The sequence below is a fragment of the Leuciscus leuciscus genome (genome assembly GCF_965113295.1).
Source record: "Leuciscus leuciscus genome assembly, chromosome: 19".
Classification (NCBI taxonomy): Eukaryota; Metazoa; Chordata; class Actinopteri; order Cypriniformes; family Leuciscidae; genus Leuciscus; species Leuciscus leuciscus.
Genome location: NC_138743.1, coordinates 12,332,945 through 12,341,790, shown reverse-complemented (window position 1 = coordinate 12,341,790; position 8,846 = coordinate 12,332,945). Strand labels below are relative to the sequence as shown.

The window sequence follows — 8,846 nt, the reverse complement described above, 5'->3', positions numbered from 1 at the left end:
GTCATTGTGGACATCATTTCTATGTCAATTTTAAACTCATTTCTTACATAGTTTTACAGATACTGTACAGTACTCTAGCCCGATGTTGTTTGGGGTGGCTTGGGGGAAATATGACCTAATCGAAGACTGTAATCGAATGTAGATAAACAAGTCATGTAATGATTGGGCTAACAGTTAAATCAAGACAACACAGCTGTATAATGTTATGGGCTCTCACTGAGCTCTAAAATGCTTCTCCACCTGAAAAAACGCAACAATATAGTGTAGCAGCAAATAAATACAGATATAAACTTATTATCACTAAAATGAAATAGAAAACTGTGATTTACAGACGCTCACATCCACACATAAACACACCACTGACGTCTTCACGTCCAGGTAAAGAAGCTGTCAATCAAAAACTCAGTAGCCAATGAGAACACACTGCCACTAGCCCCGCCCCCACGAGAGAAATGTGTCAGAAAGGCGAACGAAAACTTCAGAAGCGTAAACGAAAACTCTCGAAGCGCATTTGTAAGTTCAGATCAGCAATTGAAATATGAGAAATAGTTAGCAAAACATGCAGTGTATTAAAAACGAAGTAAAAAAATTTGCCTGCGATTTATTCTTTTTCAGTTTCAAAGATATTTAATTTAGTTTCAATTTATATTTTCATTAGTTTCTTGAAAAGTTACGTTCATTATTATTGGCACAAAATTAATTCCATACTCCAGCATATCAACAATGACCGCGCCGGTCTGCGCGGACGCGGGTCTGTGTTGAAACGCTGCTGTCAATCAACAATCGTGGGACGGCTTGATTTGAGAGAGGGGAAAACATAAGATAAAAAAAAAAAAACACTGGATGGATTTTTATCATTTTATGATGTACAGGCACTGCCAACACACATTTCAGTACAATCAACTTGTAAAAGTGACCCCTTTAAGCTGATGGCACACTAAAATGCAAGAGGTCCACCACCAGGTCTTGAAAATCAATATTCTCATACGGCTCTGATAAGTCTGACCAATCATTTAATTTGATCCAAATAGAGGGTGGTGTTGTTCATGGTCAAAGTACTGTGTGACGTGCCAGAAAGGTAAGAGTTGCTTTAAGTTTGTCCAGTGGGATGATTGGTGCAACTGGAAATGTAATTATACTCAAGTGGAGTGGTCATCTCCCTGCCCAGATCTGTCGGCATATTGTGAATACTATAGTCATTACCATGCTTAATTCACGTGCAGTGTGAAACTAGCCGTCATGAATGGACTTTAACTTTGTGGAATGGGATGGTTGGTGCAAGGGGAGAAGTAAATACTCACGAGGATTGGACATTTCACTACCCTGAGAGCTGTCAGCACACTCCACTTGGACAGACAAGGCTTCATCTTCAGAGGCTGAAACACACGAATCCGCCTGTAATGATCATGTTGTGGATACACGCATTACCATGCTTCATAAGTTGTCATCAGTACTCACAAGCATTGTGCATCATGCTGGGGTCCTGAATGGACTGCAGCTTCCTTGGTGCAGTAGGGCATTTGGGCAGATTGTCACCTATACAGAGGTAATATCAAGTAAAAATAAGCATATCCATTTCCCCCCAAATAGGCATAATCTTAAAGAATTTGATTCATTTTGAAACTGGAATTATAAATGTATTATAGAAAATCATTACCCTGACGTTCTCCTCATCTGAATCTGTTAATTCTGCAAAATAAATTGTTTATAAACATTGATGCCTAAAATTTGAGGCCCAATTTGTCAACAGACAACAGACTACAAATGTATTTATTACTTGAGAAAGAGAAACATACCATTTCTTATAAAACCATCCGGAGGTCCTTTTTTAGTGCGATCTAATCATTACCTCCTCCTCCTCCTCCTCCTCCTCCTCCTCCTCCTCCTCTGCCTGACTGGTCAGGTCGTAGTTGTTGCATTCACAAAACTTGGCTAGAAGTTAAGACATTTCAACTTTAAAAATATTTTGACTTGGATATACATTTAATTTTCTATTCATCAACCCAAACTTACCTGAAGTCATTTGTATCTTTATTAATGGGAAAGTCATCCAGTCATCCTGGGGTTAATTTCGTCCCTTAGAGCTCTTTCCGTTTTTGTGGTGCTCATATTACCTGGCCATCTAAGGGTTCTCTTGTTCCTGTCGATCCAATTGTAAGGAACTACACCCTCCTTCTCTTGTTCACCCTCCTTCCAAACAGCCCTCGCGTACATGATCTGGAAAGGACAGCATACGCATGTTACTAAAAGTTAACATTTTCATTTTCAAACTTTTCAATTTCAAAATTGTTTATGAATGTAGTGAGAAAGGACATGCAAGTGGCAGGAGTCACCGAGGAAGATGCAGAAAAACAGATTAAACAGATGACCCCTTCTGGGATCCAGCTAAAAGCTAAATTTAACCTTTAGTATTTGTGTTCCAGACCATGGCGAGGGGGTATGAGGACAGAACCGACAGTTTCTAGTGGGAGGCAGGCCACCTTGCGGAACAGATCGCTTTCACGATGCTTGAAAGAATAAAGAATGATGCATGTTAGTTTAAAGACTGCATAATCATTCATTGAAGAAAAAAAAGACTGTTTTACTTTAGGAGAAGTGTTTTTATTTATTTTTAAGATATTTTATGTCACAGTGCTAAATCTGTGTCTGTATTGCATGTTCAACCTTTAAAAAATATTCATATTAACAGGTTAACAGATGTTTTCTACATATATGGGTTTGGAAATTGTAGAGAAATTCTAAATGAATGCATTACAATTTAACTAAACCCATTTGACTTTAGTCGACTAAATCTACTGTAGATTTAGTCGACTAAAATCTTATTGTATTTTGTCAACTAAACTAGACTAAGATGACTGAAATATGACTAAAACTAAATGTGTGTTATTCAAAAGACTAAAACAAAGACTAAATCAGAATTTGCTGTCAAAATTAACACTGACTGGGGCATGTGCGAAGGGAAGGAGGATGAGTTCACAACACGTACCTTGCTTCTTAAAAGGCAGGAGACCTCAATCCACGTCCAAAATTAAAAGGACATCGCACACCAGATGACAGAAAGAAAAGACTGGTTTAGAAACACTAAACTATCTTTTGAAACTTTTCACAAAGTGAAATAAAAAGGCTGTAAAATATTTTATTTTTAAAAAAAAGAGAAACTGCCTGAAATCTTCTATAGGATCATTAAGCTTGAATAAAATGTTTATTAAACAGTGTGACTAATTTCTTCTATGAGTAGGGAAACGCATTGACCTACAATACAGCGCTTGTCTACTGATTTGTACTCTGCTGCAGGTGGTGGCGGCTGGTGCTGTCGATGGCTGCTGAAATGAGAGGAGACTGGAGGCTGTGGACGGTGTGCCGGGAATGGAGAGGCCAAATACATCCATGGCAACCAGTAAGGTGTTTTGCAGAGGCCTAGATGTTATGGCCTTTGCTGAGGAAATCTGCTGTGTTGAAATGGCCTTCTTAGTCTGACTCTTGCTGCCAAGGTACTCCTTATTACGGTTGTTTACCTTCCTCTCAGCCCTGATGCACTTTGATTGAATCCTTAACCTCAGCCTGATATATGTCGACAGGATTTTTTTCTTCAGCTCATGGCATGAGGGAAGGTTGCTGTCCAGACTCATGGCCTCTCTTTCCAGCTGTGCCACTACATTGGAGGATTCCATGAGGGAATCACTCGTCTGCAAACGGAACAGCTGCTCCACGTTCCGCAGGAGAGTGAACACTTCATCGGATGGCCGGTATAATGCACCCCTTTTAAATTATTTTAACTCTAGTAAAAGAGCTCTCTCACTTGTGGTGTTGGTAACTTTTTCAACCAGTGCACACTGGCATTCCCCACAGAGTGAGAAACCGATGACCCTCTTCACTATGTATCCTGCCAGGTGGTAGAGGACACAGGACTCGGTCTTTGTCAAGTCAGGTGGTGTTGGGTCTAACAGCTGCTCCACTCTCACAACCTCAGAAGCACTGCAGCTGCTGTTCTGGGTGTCCAGGAAGTCTGCCAAGTTGTCTGAGGCATCATCCAGGTAACTGCCAGTATGTGTTGTCGAGAGGAACTGCCCCACAGTGACAGCCCTTAGTGCATAGTGGAACTCCACAGGGGTCGGGACTAGGCTTGGGTATCGAGTATCGAGTATCGATTGGAACCGGGACTAGCTTTGCGATTTTCCCGGAATCGTTCAAAAGTTTAAATTTCGATTCCTAGTTTCGATTCACAGTCCGCCGACCGGAAGAAGAAACCGCTGTCTAAGTCATTTCTAGCCCTATTCTGAACTGAAGTAACTACATAATCGATTTCAAACTGCCAAATGTTAACTCGCTGACACTTTAGTTAAACATTTGTAACGTACACACGGCATGGTAAATGCGTGTACTAGCACAGGTGTAAGCTTATATTGATTGTTATGCTAAACTGCGAACCGACACATTTTATGAGACGCTGTGTGAGTTGCCTTATTAACTCACACAGCGTCTCATAAAATGTATTCAGAGCAAACAACCCTGACGTTAAACCTTAAAAACGTACATATGATGTTTTCTTATTCTTCGGTATCTTGCAAGTTGCAACCATATTCTCTCGTCCTCTGCTCGTCCGTTTGAAAACTGCACGCGATGCCGGCGAACGTAAAAAAAAAAATATTTTCATGAAAACACATTTACGAGCTGCCAACTCTCACGCATTTACCGTGAGACACACGCAATTGACACTTCTCACACCACACATCCATTTTCTCACGCACAATAAAATCGTGAAGCAAAGAGGACACGGAGACCGACAGACTAGACAGAGCAGTTACTTTATGATATGCAAAAAAATCTCAGCTCTCAGATTCTGTCAATTTTATTACGAAATTATAACAATAAATACCGTTTTGCCGCTTGTAAATGTGACGCGACAGATCCCTAGCGCACGTGAACCGATCATCTCGACTAGCAGCTAATAGTACAAAAAACACGAACACTGTTGAAAGATACAGTAGACTACAACTTACCTAACTGTATATTCCTCATATATAATATCGATCAATCAGTGTTTTTTATCAGCGTGAAGAGGTCAATAACATAGCTGGAGAACAATTATGTCATATTTACCTCAGGAAAGCCATTTAATGAACATATAGGCTGTAGCACATAGGCTAGTTGGCAAGAAAAAAAGAGCTATAGAGAGTATTTTGCTAAATATGTGTACTATATTACATATTTATTATATTTGAACTTATATCATTAAATAAAGTTGTTATTATAATAAAAAAAAAAAGCATTATATTTAATTTGAGTTATTTTTAACCTTAAATAATACTGCCAGCTGATAGGGCTCTCTGTATGTTTACAGCATTAGGTGAGTTGTTTTTTTCTTGAGAAAAATTAAAGCCTATCTTGAGTACCTAATATTTATCCAAATGAGTCAATATTAAATCAAATCACAATAACTGAATTGAAATGAAATAATTAAAAAGCGTAGCTTACCAGAAATTGTACCATGTAAACATTGTAACATGTTGTCACTAAACCTAATAAAATTCAGTTTAGTTACTAAAATGTTAGTGACAATCACATACAATACAATACACTTATTGTGAAGCAAATTTTTTTATATTTCAATTGATGGAGAAGGTCAGACTATTTCCTTCAGAAAGACCGTTGGTTAGCTAGCTCATTTAAAATGTCAAAAAAGTTGTTTAAAGTAGATTTGATATTTATATTGTAGTTGAAAACAGCCCTGTGAGAAATTCATAGTAAATTTCATAAAAAGTAAAAAGTTAATATAATTAAAATTGATCTAAACTTTTTTGACCCTGCCAAAGAATCGGAATCGAGAATCGTTAGGAACCGGAATCGAAACAAGGAATCGGAATCGGAATCGGAATCGTTCAAATTCAAACGATACCCAACCCTAGTCGGGACAGAGTTCCTCTGACGTATGCAAGAAAAAGTATTTTCTAGGCAGTCCTGAGTGAACCGGCTTGTAAGAACAAATTTGTGCCCTTCTCTCAACAGATCTTGCTGGACGTCCAGTATTGTGGCCATTACCAGTCCTGTCTGGACAGGTTTCCAGCTGCCCTGGGTACCGATTTTCAGGCTCTGAAAAAGATGGATCGAGTCGCGGAGGAAGCTGATGGCCTTTTCATACTCTTCCATCTTGAAATGACTGAGGGCAGTAACAACATTGCGGGACGACATGAGGTCAAACCAGTGTTCCATCTTCTCTAAAAACAATGATGTTGTAAGGTAGGACTCTGGTCTGCGCTCCTCCTCCACCATGTACCTCAGGGCGGCACTTGTTGATTTGCTGAATACGTGTATTGCTGAACTCACCTTCATCTTCTCAAAATGGCTAGGCTCCAGGACACCTCTGGACAGATTGGGTGCCAGCTTAAGTGCCATGCCCTCTTGGAAGGACACCAGATCCTTTAAGGGGGCAACAGAGACCTCATTGGAGGCCAGCTGCTCTTTTTCCACCACATCCTGTGGTATGGTGATGATGTGACCACGGATAATGGCACTCTTCAAGTTCTTGACGAGGTGAGGAACGTCAGGCATGAAATGGAGGCGCTGGTTTGGCTCAACAGGATGCTGGAACCATGGCTTGTCACAGGTCACCCCAAAGGACTTCCACATTGCTCTATTGGGGCTCCCCATGTCTGTGGTGATGTTGAGCACACGAAGCCCTACAGACGCTGCTGCTTCAACAATGCTGACTATGATGGGCCGGTAAACTGCGCCTTTGGTGGAATTGCCGCTATAGTGGTAAGCCACAACTTGTTTCCACCGTGTTGTAACTCCAGCCAGCATAAACACCAGTGCATGCGTTGCTTGTCCTTCATGGTCAGGCAGCATGATATTGCCAAATAGTTTCCCAGCTCCCACATGGAGCTCCACGCCTGGAGTAATGGACATCTCATCTAAGGAGAGCACACACTCTCTCTCCATTTCACTCATGCCACCTGCCTTCAGCCTCAGCATCTCAAACACTTCCCCCAAAACTCCTGGCTCCAGTTTTACATGCTGCATCCTCCTTTGCAGCGTGCGGATGTTAGGCAGTGGAATCTGCATTTGCTGGAGGGTTTTATAAACAGTGGAGCCAGCGGTAAATTGTATTTGTATTGCCTTTTTAATTGTCTCCTTTCCCCACCGTATTCCTTTCTTCTTTTCCTGTCCAAGGGCTCTAATTTGGTCTCTGTTAAACATTTGTGTGAACTTCTGGTTAACTAATTTGTTCATCTTTCTTAGCGCCAAATTAATTCTTTTTTGTTGTGCAAGAGCCCTATGCTCTCCTTCTCATTAATTTCTCCAATTTAAGTTGCCTTATTAAGTCCTCCACAGTCGCCCTATCAGTCCCTGGCAGTCTGGTCTCTGGAGCAACTGGCCCTGGCAAAGCTGTCTCTTCACTGCTGGCCCCTGACTGACTGGCCCTCGGCACAAACATCCCTGGATCACCTGCCCCTGGCAAAGGGGCCTCTTGATTGCTCTCTCTGTCTCCTGTCATGTCCCTTTCATTGCCCTCGAAATCCACCTCATTTTCTCCCTCAATCTCTGTAACAATAACAAGGTAATGTTGCTGTTATATGTATTTTGCCTTTGCACCTACTGTCATCTACAATGTAAGGGTACACTACACTCCTAAATAAAATAAAATAAATTAAAGTGAAACATTACTGTAACGTGGATCAAACATTCATCACAATCAGAAACTAATACAATGAATAAGTTAATCTATTGGCAATGGTTAATTTGTAGAAATTTTGAAATTTAGAAATTTTGAAATTATCTACATTTTGTATGCAAATCCTCAGAGAATCCCTGCCCACTGGTTGTTTTGAAGCTGGATTTACTAATATGAATAATCATTGAATTATATGAAATGGAGAATATTGTTAGCTGCATGTACCATTCCGAATTTACATTTTTTGTAATATGTGTGGTCCGTTGTAGTTTGGATTGGTGCTGGAGGCACCCTCACTGAAGGGGGTTTCCACCTCTTCGGCTTAGGCCGGTGAATGAATATTGTTGGCACAGCATCTGGCCTCAACTTCACTTTGCCTCCTTTTTTTGTGGAAGTGAATTGGTCATCTTCAAAGTGTACCTGTAGGTAGGCTTGTAAGGTCAGTTTCCATTGTACTTCAAATATCATTGAAAAGTCATAATTCTCTACATTTACAAATATGATGCCCTTTGAAATGCTAGCAAGTGATGTCACCTACATGACAGTTTTCGTCTGTTGCTGGACCCTGTCATTTGCAGGTTTTGACGGCTGACCATTGCCATCCATCTTTTCCTGCACTCTTGGTCTTTGGGGAAGCCATACATTTGGTAACCCTTCTCAGACCGATTGGAGCATCCAAAAGCTGCACAGCAAACCATGGTATGACCACTGATCTATAAAATGTTAGTTGTAACCAATGCACATGACACCATTGAACATCACAGAGAGTGGTTGACAACTTCTCCTCAACTTCATGAACTGATGACCACACACACACTTGTTCTTGTTGTCTCACTCATTGTTTAATAAAAAAAAAATAAAAAAATACTATTGCCTTCATTCATCCAAGCATAATGAGTTGTTATTCTTAAATATATTTGATACTTTGTGTATGGCTTAGTATGAGTTGTTATTCTTAAATATATTTGGTACTTTGTGTATGGGTTAGTCTTAAAATTATCTTGGTTTGTGGTCAACTCATGCCTCATCAGAAGAAAAGGACTGGACACTAAATGCTGAATGGACTGTTGCTGCTACTCTGCTTTCTTAATCCCTCTCTGTTCTACCCATGCTAACATGAACGTGAAGCTTTCCCTCCAAAACGTATCTAAGTAATACTTACTGTATATAGGCT

At 40.3% G+C, this 8,846-nt stretch overlaps 1 long non-coding RNA gene across 1 annotated transcript; it reads right to left on the bottom strand.

Annotated features, from left to right (window-relative positions):
- Positions 1-1,879: 1,879 nt before the first annotated feature.
- LOC309482794 lies at positions 1,880-3,095 on the bottom strand. Its single transcript, XR_014200374.1, has 4 exons — positions 2,987-3,095; positions 2,404-2,507; positions 2,014-2,217; positions 1,880-1,932 (listed from the first exon to the last, which is right to left on the bottom strand). It is a non-coding gene; the product is annotated as an uncharacterized lncRNA (long non-coding RNA).
- Between the last annotated feature and the right edge of the window lie 5,751 nt (positions 3,096-8,846).